This window comes from Hippopotamus amphibius, chromosome 6, assembly GCF_030028045.1.
Source record: "Hippopotamus amphibius kiboko isolate mHipAmp2 chromosome 6, mHipAmp2.hap2, whole genome shotgun sequence".
In the NCBI taxonomy this organism is placed as follows: domain Eukaryota; kingdom Metazoa; phylum Chordata; class Mammalia; order Artiodactyla; family Hippopotamidae; genus Hippopotamus; species Hippopotamus amphibius.
The window spans coordinates 109666467-109680045 of record NC_080191.1 but is presented as its reverse complement, the minus strand read 5'-3'; the positions used below and the strand labels follow the sequence as shown (position 1 = coordinate 109680045).

The window sequence follows — 13579 nt, the reverse complement described above, 5'->3', positions numbered from 1 at the left end:
ACTCACCTCTCTCACCGTCTACTCTACACCACTGGTGACATCTCTCCATTTCTGTCCTGCTGAAAACACCTACCCATCATCATCTCTGCTCCCCTTATGAGGCATCTCCTGCCCTGCCCCTTGCCTTCCTAATGAAATGTAAGTTCGTCTTATCTTCAGTGTTCACTTACATGCTCTAATCTTGCACGTGCAGTTGCCACTCCGTCCTGCTGGCACTCTGATCCCATTCCTGTGTTAGGCTTAGCCTCCTTTATCAGCGTAATTAACTCATACTTTACAGAGCGATCACATGGTTATATACGTACTGTCATCTCTTCTCATTAACCTTTTCTTTTTAAATCCATTCCTAACACTCATGTCTCCCAGGAAGAGAACTGTTTTTTGTTTTTTGTTTTTTAATGGCAGCGGCTGAGCAGATGAAAGAGGCAGGTCCAAATGAAGAAAAGCAAAAATACAGAACATAAGGAATTATATCAAGTATAGATTTCCTCCTGATTATTAATGATACAATCCTGGAGGATGAATAAAGATGAAGTGAATGCCAGCCTGTATACTATAAATTTTCCACAAAATACTGATATTTTTTCCAAATTAAAGAAAGAGATGAAAGTAAGACTGACATGTTTAGTACTAGATATTGAGTATTTTTTGGATTCAAATGTACCATGAATCTAAAAATAAAAACTAAGAAACCAGAAGAAAGTCCTAATATATTATATATTAAACTTTTCTTCCCTTCAGCAGGGCAAGGCCATGAAGCTACCCAGGAAAGCTGTGTTGCCGCAGACCTTCCCTTATGAGACTGGCCCTCAAACAAGAACGGAAGAATGAAAGCTCAGCTCATGGTCTGATTTAACGAGCTTGAGATGTGGGAGCGGTGAAGGTCATCCCACTCTGATGGAGAAGAGCTGGGTGGGAAAAGATCACCAAGAAAGGTCTTGGCCTGGCTGTCACTGGTTGCAACCTGTGCACTGGTTGTCACTGCTCCAGCCCATGGAGATGACAACCTCAGACGGAGAGTTCTGGCTTGGCCTCCCCTGGAAGACAGAGACCCACACTGAGGAGCCGTGGCTCAGGAGTCACTAATAGTTCCTCCCATAGGCCCCATCCACCTAAAGGAAAGGTCCGTACATGGTCCCTAAAAATACCCATGCCCAAGACCTGAGGTGGGGAAATGGAGAAATAACTAAGTTGGTGCCACTTCCTTCTTGATTCACAACACCCAAATAAATAGATTTCCATTCTTTTTTAAGTGCCTGATGTTCTATCAAAACATGCAGGTAGGTTAGGAAGAACTGAAATAAACTGCATGTAACTCAAGCTAGATGAGCTGCCACCCTAGCAACCTCTGGGGAAATAAAATGAAAATGGACAATAATAAGGAGAAAGTGATTTTGTGTGTGGTGTGAGAGCATGTATGTATGTGTGTGTGCGTGCATGGGTACATGTGAGAGCCTTAGAACTAAGTAAAGCTTCTAAGTAAACAACTAAATATCAAAGCAATATCTAAAGCACTGCATTAAAATGTACAAAGAACTCAGACCAAAACACAAAGCTATGCACTAACCTAATTTAGTACTGTTATAAAGAATTTATATATCCCACTAATTTCAAGAGGACTTTATTAACTGCTTTCAAAGAAATTGATCTTAAACTCAACAATCATACTTTTCTCACTTTTTTAAGTTTATAACTAAGAACTAAAATGCTCTTGATTAAATAACATATCCTTCAGGAATATATCAATAGTTTGAACTAACTTCTTTTTTGTCAAAGAAGTTGCTTCGTTTATAAAAAACGCACACAGGCACATACATCTTGTTAAAGAACATCCTTTAAAATAAAACAATGAAAACAGTACTCTAAATCGCCAAGCATTCAATATGACAAGTTGTGCAAATAGCTAAAATAAACAATTATCACTTTAATTAGAAATATTATAAACATAATCCTATTAATTTCAGTGAAGTCTTTCCCATATACACTGAAATTATGTACATTATTTGTAATCCAAAATTCATAAGAACAAAAGAAAAACTGGGTGGCCGTGACTCCCATGACAATTTTATTTCTAAGAGCAGGCAAACGGAGTGACCCCCCACAGCTGCCTCACAGGATTAAGATGGGCCGTGTCACTGGCTTTTCCTGAATTAACTTCAAAGCCTGGTATGGGAAAGTAAGTTTACTAATAAGTACTCTCAAACATTGCTATGCTGGAGTAGTTCATTCTAGCTACTGGGAAGTTTACGCAACAGTAAAATACTGCAGATTAAAAGAAGTTAAATCTGCTGAAAATCAAGACAAGTACCCTGCATGTGATAAAAAGTGAAGGGTTCAGAAGCTCATACTTTTGTAAAACAGAAAAAAGGAGAGTGCTTCCACCTATCAGCCATGTCTCACCTAGACCAGTATCAATTATTTGGAAATGTCATTTCTCCCTATTTAGCTCTTTCTATACCTGTATTTCTCAATTTCCTTTAGTTGCCTCACTAAATTCCTGAATTTTTGCTCTCTGCTCATATAGCATATCATTAATAGTAAACCTTTATCTCTTACCTCTTTTAAATTATGCTGTTTTAAAATCAAATAAAAGCTACCCCTTAAATTGCCCTTCACTATCTCCTGACAAACTGTTCTTAAATAAGATGTGTTGAAGATGGCCAAGTTATGTGAAATCATAACCCACCTAGGCAGCACTGGCTTATCCTCATTAGCAAATTTCTTTTAAACATGGTCATATGTTTGACACATCATGAGGCACAAGAAAAAAACGCTCAAAAGAAACAGAGTCCCCAGATCCCTTTAAGACTGTAGAGCTAGCTGCCTTGAGAACAATCTGGCGACACCTGCCTTTCTGGATTGTTCTTCTCATTCCCACCCTCTCTCCCAACTTCCATTTGTCCTTTGAAACCCAGCTCACACACAGCCTCCTACAGCAAGTCCTCCTTGGTCACTCCTTCCCGCCTCCTTCCCAGCCAGAATCAAACAGCCCCCCACCCCCATGTAAACATCTTATGGTTTCCTTTAGAACAACACAATGCCTTGAATCAGAATTTTGTGAAAAGAAATTTTAATAAGGACAAAAAAAAACCCCGTAACATACAAATTTAAGCCAATATACTGGATTTTAGTTAATTCTTGGTCCCCACACTGGACCACATGTTCCTTGAGAACAGAATCTTCTTCACCTCTGTATACCCAGTCACTTGCACAGAACAGCAGGGACCAACTTCTCAAATACTGGCCACCAATTCTCCTCTCACTGCCACACAAACACCTACTTATTTACAACTCCAGAAACACACAGCAACCTGGATGCCCCTAGACCCAGGGGACATCCGTGCCTTCACTCATGCTGTTCCCAATATCTTCCTTTCATTTACTTCATGGATCCTTTGCTGCCTTCAAAGGATCCATGAAAACAAAACAAAACACTGCTTATTTCATGACCTTCTGTCATCCTTCCAAGCTCAGCAGCCCGTCACAATCTCTATAAAGTTTTTCCTGCATCCCTCAGTCAAATTTCCCTCTTCCCCACGGTTTCGAGTCATTCTTGATGTAGACAATGGTGGAAGTATTTAATAGTGACTGCGAGCAGGGTCTAATCAGATGCAAAGACGAATCTCCTTAACTAAAGCAAAGCTCCCCCGGAGCTGGGACCAAATTCTTCATTCATTCTCACCTCCAGATACATGCCTAGGAGATTTTAAAAGCATTTCACAAATTTATTTAAATAAACCCCTAGAAAGCAGAGCTGGCTCATTTATCCTTAAATGGAGAATGGAGAAAGAGGTGGGAGAGGAGGGTGATTTAAAAAAGAAACAAACAAACCCTTAGCTGACTGTTCTGTGGCACAACAGTACAGAACGTAAATTAATGGTTCTACCAACAAAATGTAAATAAAAGAAACAGCATCTCATTGACAGTTTTAGATTCTCAGACATTTTTAGTGCCTTTAAAAATCTAGTTTATTTCATTAAGAAATATAAACTTTTAAGGTTCACCTGACTTTATAAGAACTCAGTATGTAGAAAATTAATGTCAAGAGTCTTCCCAGAGCATTTACGTCTCTCATACCAATAACATATTTCTTTTTACTACAGTTCTATCCCACTAGACTAGCAGTTTCTTAAGAATGAGATCTTCTTAAAAATATAAATCTACATTTAAATATTATAATTAGTATAACACTATTCCAGAGAGGCCAGAAGAGAGGAAAAGGAGATCATCTGTAACCTCATTACTCTAACACAAGGTATTATAAATTAAATTTTCTTCTTTTCAAGTTTTTTAAATATTTATATCTTACAAACTTATAATCATGTATGACATATAATACGGCCCACTCCTTTTATACACACCTTTTCATATTGATATACAGTTTGCCCATTTGTTTTTATTGGATATATAACCATCCAAAGGGTTACTTTAGCCATTTCTCTTCACATAACACTGTTATCACATTTCACTGTTACATGTAATGGTCTTTATTTTTAATTATTTTCCATAAGGTATAGCCCCTTATGTTAAATTACTAAATTAAAGATTATGAACATTTCTATTGCTACTGAAACACAGCCAACATGCTTTCAATTAGAGTGGTTTCTTTCTCTTAGTTTTATTTTTCTTTTATATCTAACCCTTTAGGTAAACCTTACCCCTTGGGTAAGAAGTATGTCATCTCTGCCCATTCCCATAAAACCTCTTTCTGTACTGTTCACATGCCATTCACATTCAATAAATGTTTCTTATGTATTCCTTATTAAGAGATAAAATGTAGAAAATACTACCCATGATTGTAATCTTATATATCTCTTTACAGGCTATTCAATCAATATGAATACAAAAGTAAAATATGTTTTATAATGAAAGACGAGACAATGCTGCAGATTTGGTTGTTCTTTCTACTGTGGGAATATAAATCATATCGTTTAAGAAAATCTGCTTTTGTTGGCACACCAAAGTTTAATGCCTGTGGTTAAGCCATACAAATTCTTTTTTCACTTACACAGCCTGCAGAATAGCAAGCTGGATGGCAGCGTGTGATTCATTTTCCTAAGTCATCGACCTCGGATCTCGGTTACTCACAGGGTTCTATAACCAGGGAGTGAAGAACTACTGAATAATGTATTACAATCCACAACATTAACTCGCACAGCTGTATAATAATTCTCAGACACCATCACTTTTATTATAATGACACCTTGGTAGGTTTTTTTTGGTCAGTCATCAACTCTTCAACAGAAAAATATTTATTTATATACAACTTATAGATTTAACAACCAAGATATCACCTAGTGAAAGCAGACAGCTTTACTCCTCTTTTCCAACTTGAATAATTATGATTTTATTTTGTTGCAAAGAGACAGTCAATTAGACCAAAAAGCCTACTATAATCAAAAACATAATACATGTGCCTTCTTGGATTACAGCACATTTATGTAGAGTACCTGTCAATATAATTTGCATTTGAAACCCTATAAAAACACTTAAAATGACAGCTGTGGAAATTAATATGAATAGTGAGGCTGGCAGCACAGGCTTTATCTTCCTCTAATGGGCGCAGTTTTACTTATAGGTGTATGGGTATGGCAAAGGATTGCTGGCAACCCTATCCTATTTATTTCGGGAGTTGCTTCTCCTAAAACAGAAATAGTCCAGAGAAATGATTCAAATGCTATAATCTTTTCGGTTTACCCACAAAACAAAGGAAGAAGATGTAAGAATACTGTTTATATATATACAGATTTTATGGCTTAAACATGTTAAATCAAAACATAAGTTAATTTATCACTTTATAAATAATTTACTATTACCTATTTAAGGTAATAAATTTAATACAGAAAAGCTCCTCTAATAAAAAATAAATGTACTAGGTACGTGGTTTGCGGAAGACATCAACTATTCTTTAAGTTTCTAAGACTGAGTGTTTTTCAAAACTACAGAGAACTGCTTGATAACTTTCTGAGAAAACTGAGAAATAGGATAACAAATGCAATGTAAAGGTATGATTTATAGCCCACCTATTGCCAAAAAGGTTATAAGCAGATTGTAACGAGAGTTTATACAGTTAGACCATTGAAACACAATGAACAGCAAACCCAGAGAACAATGGTTCCTTTTCTCTGGGGGGTGGAGGTCACTGAACTTTTGATAAAAGCCAAGGCCACTCCCCCAGATTCCCAAATGCACACAATCTTACCCATCATTTCTGAGGGGTTCATGAACTCCCTGAAGCTGATACACAGAGGATGGTTTAAAAACTCCTGCCACAGAGAACTAGAGAAGAAATTATCCCTATCAAAATCCTAGGCTAATAAAGTTATTGTAATTAAATAAAGTATAACTCCAACCTTTCCTGCAGCCAAAGCAAACAGAAGACACGATGGGCTAAATAATTCTCAATGGCTGATAGAAGGAAGCGTGCCAGTTCATAAGAAAACTTTTCTCCGAAACTAAATCCTTGAAGAATTTGTCATGTGAATGCTCATAAAAGGAACGCTGAACATTTTAAGAGACAGCTTCATAGGAGATGCAGATGCAGACACATTTACCATATAGCTGCAACTTATAAAGACTGATAAAATACAAGGGAATGACACTAAAATATAGGACTAGCCAGCTTTGTGATGATCTAGTTTGATATAAGGTTAGAAATGAGGTCATGCCACCACTCTCCAATCTCATGCTCATAACAGCCTCTGATACAAAATGAGAAAATTTTCACTGAGTACAGACCTAGTCGCAAAATCCTCAAAGCAGTCACTCTCCATGTGCTGGAGTGGGCATCTGAAACCTTTACACAGGACACAGTAATGTAACAGAGAGTCAGGAATCAGCACAGAAGACTTGTTAAGAGTACAGGAAATGCAGCCGGTCTGAATTCGAATCACAACTCATCTACTTAACAGCTGTGTGGCTTTCCAACTGTGACTGTATTGCAGTTTCTCATCTGCAAGGTTGTATTAACAGTCTTCACTCTCAATAGAGTTGGTGAGAATTACTATAAATAAGTCAATATTGATATATATAAGCTCCCAAAGCAGGGTCTATTGACCCACCTAGAATTGTGAAGATTAAACAGGACTGGACAGGGTCTGACATACATAACTTATTTACACAATCCTTCAAAAATATATATATTTAAAACTTTAGGTTAATATAGAAGACTTTTTAACTATCAGATTTAATTAAAATGACTTGATTTTTACTTAATAAATTTTTACTTAATAATTTTTATCCACTAGAATCCCTAATCTTGGCTAATTTAACTACATCTATCCTGAGTCAATCCCTTGCTTCACACTTTTTCTCTTTGGCCAAAGTTTTAAGAAGTTGGAAAATATACTAAGCGGCCTTTAAAGAAAATTGATTGATTAAAGAGTTATTTCTCTATGCATATCTCACTGAATGTCCATTATTTTTCAAAGCCATTTATTCTCAAATGCCTCCATGTGGCTTCAGCTCTGTTAATCTTTACTTCATGTAAAATTACAGCAAAGTCACACCTAACTTCAGAATTAGAGTCTAAAGTCATGGTAAAAAGCAAACTTACCTTTGAACACCTCCTAAACCAGCCAGCAAAGGGTCATCCCTCAGTTAGGCCAGCGCAGCAAGTTTTCCTCCAGCGCTTCTATGATCACTGTCCAGGCAGCTGAATACGAGATGAAGGAGCTGACTTGTTCTGGAAAGACTGACGTCACACTCAGGAAAGGGAGCTGTTCACACTATGAAACACCCTCAAGACCTGAAAGGACATCTCCCACCTCACTGAAGGACACACATTCACTGGTCAGATGACAGGAATGGCTGAATGACTCTCGCCTACACTCTTTAAGCTACCTTTCTCCCCAAGCATGTTCCCTCTTGTCTTTAAGGGAGCTGAATTTACAGAAGTTAAATAAGACACAAGGCATGTAAGATAATGTATGCACTAAAAATTCTAAAAGTAGCTCTGATGCCATACAACTTAAATGCTTATATAATTTAATTATATAATGCGGCACATTCTTTTCTGAGGTTTCCACAGGCAAACTGGTCAGGAGATGTTTTTGTGCTGAATGTTCTGAATTTTTAATATTTCACTTAGCTGGCAGAACTCAGATTCTGTGGAACAGTTTCAAATTTCATCACCTGATCCCCTTAACCCCTCCTTCAATCAGGGATTACAGCACAGAATTAAGTTGAAGTCTTAGGGACATTCCACAGAAAGTCCTTTCTTATCTATAAAAGTGAGAGGAATACCAGTGAGAATGGGGCATAACACAGATCACATTGCCTAGTGTGTATTCCCACATTTAAAAACAGAATCAGATGCCTGTCATTAACGCAGTCACCTGACGGAATCATCTACAGAAATGTGTGAAGCTGGGGGTGCATCAGGCCAATCATGTATCAACTACAAGAAACAGGCATCATGATCTGTACTTTTGCAACAGGCAGAAGTGAGGACAAAATTTATTAGAATTGGGAACTGGAGACAAAATACACTTGCTTGGTATGTGTAATGGACTCTTCTAAAGCCATACATTAACCAAAAATTTTGCATGGCAATACTATCCTTTTAAAATACAACACTAAGACTTTTACAACTTAGAGTCTTTAGGGTTGCTATTTGGGTACAACAGAAAACCAAAATGAATTCGCTAGTGACTTTTTATAAATTATTGTTTCTCTTGTAAAAAGGGGAAGGGGAGAAAGAAGGAGTAAATGTCAGTAGAATTATTTTATAAGTTCTGAGGGAGAGGTGCGATGGGAAGTGCCTTTGCAAATGAACTCTATATTCAGCCCACCGTCAAAAAGATGCCTTTCCAATACTCCGTAAGAATTCTTTTTCTTTAGGTCCCAAATATGTCTGCTTAAAAAATGATATACCCATAGATATAAGCAATATGTAAACAGGTTATTTCTGATTTAAACATCAGATAATAGAAAATAAGATATTACAGTACCAGAACAATAACACAAACCCAATCCAGTTTTATAATATTGATATTTCAGCAATTAATAACTTCTCTTACTTTTTGGGAACTGGCCACTTCTCTGGGAACTGGCTTTTGAAAATTGGAAAAAAGAACAAAAAAAAATTCAGAAAGCCTCCACTGTGGTTACCTATTCACTTAACAAGTAGTGAATGAATACCTGCTAAGTGCCAGGCAACGGTCCAGGTGCTCTGTCATGCTCTCTCGTGTAATTCTTGGGGAAGACACACATATGCCACTATAATTTACACAAGATTTGATGAAACGTTTCATTTTTAATTGATTATAACCAGGTAGTCTATGCTTAAAGTACATTTATTGCCTATTTTCAACAACCTGAAGCTTCTTGTTCCTCCTTTTGAAACCTGTCCTTTCATTCAACCACCCACTTATCCGTAACTGCGCAACCCATGGTATAATTTATTAGGGAAGAAGGAAAGATGTATGTAAATGTGTGAAGACAGTTTCTGGACTTAAAGAGACATGGTTCTTCCTCACACTGGAAAGGTCAAGAGGGAAAAAAAAACAATCATTTGGTAGATCTAATAAGAGGTGTAAGGTGCTCAGATAACAGATATGGAAGTGTCCTTTAAAACTATAGAATGCTCTTCTAATTTAATATATTATTATGAAACAAAACTGCTTGCTTACCCTGCTGACTTCAATTATTTGTGCTATTATTATGAATATCAAAAGTCCACTACTAACCTGAATTGGTATTTTTAAGAACCAAATGAGGCCTATCATATCCTTTTTTGATAAGTCTTAGTTGATAAGTTCAGTTGTAGTATTTAACTAAAGATATCCAAAACTCCGCCAATTCAGTCAAGTTTGAAGAAATTATATCCCTTGAGGGTTTCTAGTCATTTACCATGATTTAGTAGAAAGAAAACAGGATTTAAAGTTAGGATCTGAATCTTGGCTTTGCGTGACCTTCAACAGTGTACGATCTCTGGGATGCAGCCTCCACAACTGCACAACGAGGCTGAAGATGCCTACCTGAGACAGATGTTATGAAGATTAAATAACTGAGAACATGACAATATTCAGCATAATGTCTATTACATACGAGAACTCAACATTTCCTTTTTACCTTCTTTAGAACAATATATAACCTATTAATTATTATCAGTTATATACCCTCTTACCAGACAACAAACCCTCCGTAAGTTTTTTTTCCATTTATAACCCTCCATTCTTATGTAAATAGAACTGCAATCTCAGTATCTTTTACTATCTCATCTTTTTTGGTGTATCCCCCAAGTGCCTAAAATGTTGGCTAAGCACATTTACAAGACCATAATAAGCATGCCCAAAGAGTACTTCCACTTATAAATTTTTTTAATAAAAAGAAAACAAGGAGGAGTATCTGAAATCAGGACTCTCCCAGAAAATGTGGGATGAACAAAGCCCTGAATTCTCTGCATACTATTGCAAGTTTATTATTATTATATTAGTTATTGGGATGTATCATTTTTCTTTAGGTCTAATTCACTAAAATCAGAAACCAAAAAAAGTGCCTTAGAGTGAATTTTCACAAACTTTCTAACATTATCCATTTGTATAAAAGAGCTCAGTCTTTCGGAACCAAAGTATACATAACACTTCTCCAATACAATCATTTCTCCAAGCAAAGTTTCCATTATTTCCTTATAACAGTGAAATAGAAATGGCAATTAAAATTAGACATTTTAGTTCCTATTATCTGAAAAACATAAGCATGTGCTTACAAATTCACAAACCACCCAGAGAAGGCATTATTACAACTGGCCAGCCTCACACACTGCTGTTATTCACTAATCTTCTCTGTGTTTTCCTCTCTGAAGCACTGTTCTAGTACTCAGCTTAAACAAACCTTGTATAGTTAATTATGCTGCTGCGCTAACAATAAAAAGTTGGCCCTCTTCCATTTGACTGTAAAAATCTTCATTAAGGAGGCTAATGAACACTAATTCTGAAAAGCAGATTGCACACAATCATGTGACTTGTTAAAAGGAAGAATGTATATTAGAAAATAAAATTCCAACAAAGCTAGACACTAATCTATCTTTATATAGAAACAAGGCATGCAAATAGGAACCTGTCAACATATGGTGAGAATATATTACTAAAGATCATTTAGTCTTTCTTGGTTAAAATTTCTACACAAGGCATGTTCACCTTAAAAGTTTCTCCAAAGTGTGTTTAAAAAAAAAAAAATCAAAAAACAAAAACTTAAGCATATTTAACATTTTTCCCATTTACTCTTTTATTCCACATAAAACTCAGGGTATATATTTTTCTATAAAATCACTGTTAATAAATATAATAATAATGAGATTTAAAGCTGTACAGGTTTGAAAGACAAAACCTCTGTCGCTGGAGGAAGGAAACATCATCAGGGCTGCACCACTGAAACACCGTGGCAGCTAAAATATCAAGTGACAGTGAGTACACATGCGGTCTAAAGAGAAATCCTGAAGCATCACGATTTTCATAAAAAGGTAAATATTCTCTAAATTGGCACTAGGTGGAACAAAATCTGTTGCATACTATATTTAAGCATTTTGAAGAGGACTATTTGGTAAGAAAGCCTTAAGGCCAAGAAAAAGAAACACTAGTTGTAGACAACTGATTTAAAAAAATTTTAATACCATAAAGGTATTCAGACATTCAATTAGCCTAACCAATGCTTGAAAAAAGACTGTAAACTTGCCAAAATAATTATGCCTGAATTTTGCTGAGCCACAGAACAGTATTATTTTTAATATTAAATAAAGCCATTAACTTCAAAATGAGTATATGCTGCCCTTTAGAGGAAACTCAGAATATCAAATACAAAATAAAAAATCGGGTAGAAGCTGGAGGATGGGAGACAGGATGTAAGGTAAAGAGCCCAATATCTGAAGTCTGATAGGAAAACGGAGGTTCAGAAATTGAATAAAAAATATTTAGAAAAGTGAAACTGTAGTATCTGCCATTATGAAACTGTTGGGAGCATAAAAGATAAAGCATGAGAACTGAGACACAATAAATGTATTATTATTATTAAAATTGTTTGTTCATATTAGCGGATCTTGTGCAGCAGATGAAGAATAATTTTGTTCACCAAAAATCCAAACCAGAACAATGTCCGTTGAAGATTTTCTTTGCAGTCCTCTTTTTTTAAACTTCAATAGTTATTTGATCTTTTTTATAGATCTATTCAATGATAAGTATTTTCAAGCAAAGCAGTTATGGCAAGTTATAAGAAAATCAAGGGTTTTAATTGCTTTTATTAACCAATTTATTAACCTTATACCACTTTAATGGCAATCGTTCCATTTTTATCAGCAGAAAGACTTGTGATTTACTAGAATGTACCGCTTCACTTTTCAATATGATAATTAACCTTGATATCCACCTGCAAAGTGCTCCATACTGTCAGCAGAATAAAACTATCATCATCTAAATCATAAAGACCTAGCGAAATGGTGAAGGCTGTCGTCCCTGTGACATCTGTATTCACAAGAAGCAAAGAAGACTGTAGAAACAGTTTACAACACATTTCCAAAAACTCAAAAAAAAATAGTCTTTCTGTTTCAAAGTACATTCTAGCTTTGTAGACTGCTCATGACTGTACTGGAAATACAAGGTAAAAGGATGCTGTTATTCTAACTTCTTCCGAAGAACAAAGCTCTATGTACAAACCACTCTGCAGTAGACCTTTACTTGTATGAGAATGATATCAATATACTAAAAAACAATGTTAAAAACTATCAGACTTGGGGAAAGGTGTGATGGAAGGGAAAACGAGGAAGGCTTCTAGGGTGCTAGTAATGTCCTACTGCCAACATGTGCTTCATCAGACAAGTTAAATTATCAGTGCCTTTGGGACTTCCCTGGTGGTCCAGTGGTAAAGAATCCGCCTTCCAATGCAGGGAACATGGGTTCAATCCCTGGTTTGGGGAACTAAGATCCCACATGTCTCAGCGCAACTAAGTCTGCATGCCACAACTACTAAGCCCCCACGCCACAACTAGAGAGGGAAATCTTGCACACCACAGCTAGAGAGAAGCCTACACGCCACAATGAAGAGCCCGCATGCCACAATTAAGACTCAATGCAGCCAAAAATAAAATAATTTTTTAAAAAGACATATAATAAAAAAAATTATAGTGCCTTTAGGATACTCACATTCTAATGGGAGAGAAGAGACAATACACACGATCACAAGTAAGCCACAGAAGTAAATGTCGGACGTCCCACGGAAAGAATTCACAGAGCAGAGTAAAGAAGACTGGGTGTGCTGAGGCAGGGTGCTCAGAGTAGGCTCACTGAGGTGCCATCTGAGGAAAGAACGAAGGTCAGGGAGCAAGTCACACAGCTTTTAAAAGAAGAGCAATCCAGGAAGAGGACAGAGCCGGGGCAGAGACCCCGGGGTGGAAGTACGTCTGGCACATTTGAAGAACAGCAGAGGCGGATGCAGCAGGAGCAGAAGAACCAAGAGAATGTGCGGTGAGGTCATGGTGATGGAGAGGGACCTGATCACTTACCATTTCACAGGTCACTGTAACGGGAATCCCAGGAGTAAAACGATCTGACTTCCATTTTAAAAGGATCATTCTCCCAAACAGAGA

General features: G+C 36.6%; 1 protein-coding gene and 1 long non-coding RNA gene across 4 annotated transcripts in view; both read right to left on the bottom strand.

Annotated features, from left to right (window-relative positions):
• LOC130856023 (uncharacterized) overlaps positions 1–7748 on the bottom strand; it is a 118481-nt gene extending 110733 nt beyond the window's left edge. The window contains exons 1-2 of one of the 2 annotated variants that reach the window (XR_009054413.1): positions 7556–7748; positions 6739–6796 (exon numbers count right to left, since the gene is read on the bottom strand). This is a non-coding gene — a long non-coding RNA (uncharacterized LOC130856023). The remainder of the gene's footprint in view (positions 1–6738; positions 6797–7555) is intronic. The other variant, XR_009054414.1, reaches the window with a different exon arrangement.
• LOC130856019 (ubiquitin-conjugating enzyme E2 E2) overlaps positions 1–13579 on the bottom strand; it is a 429172-nt gene that overhangs the window by 381335 nt on the left and 34258 nt on the right. The window lies entirely within an intron of this gene.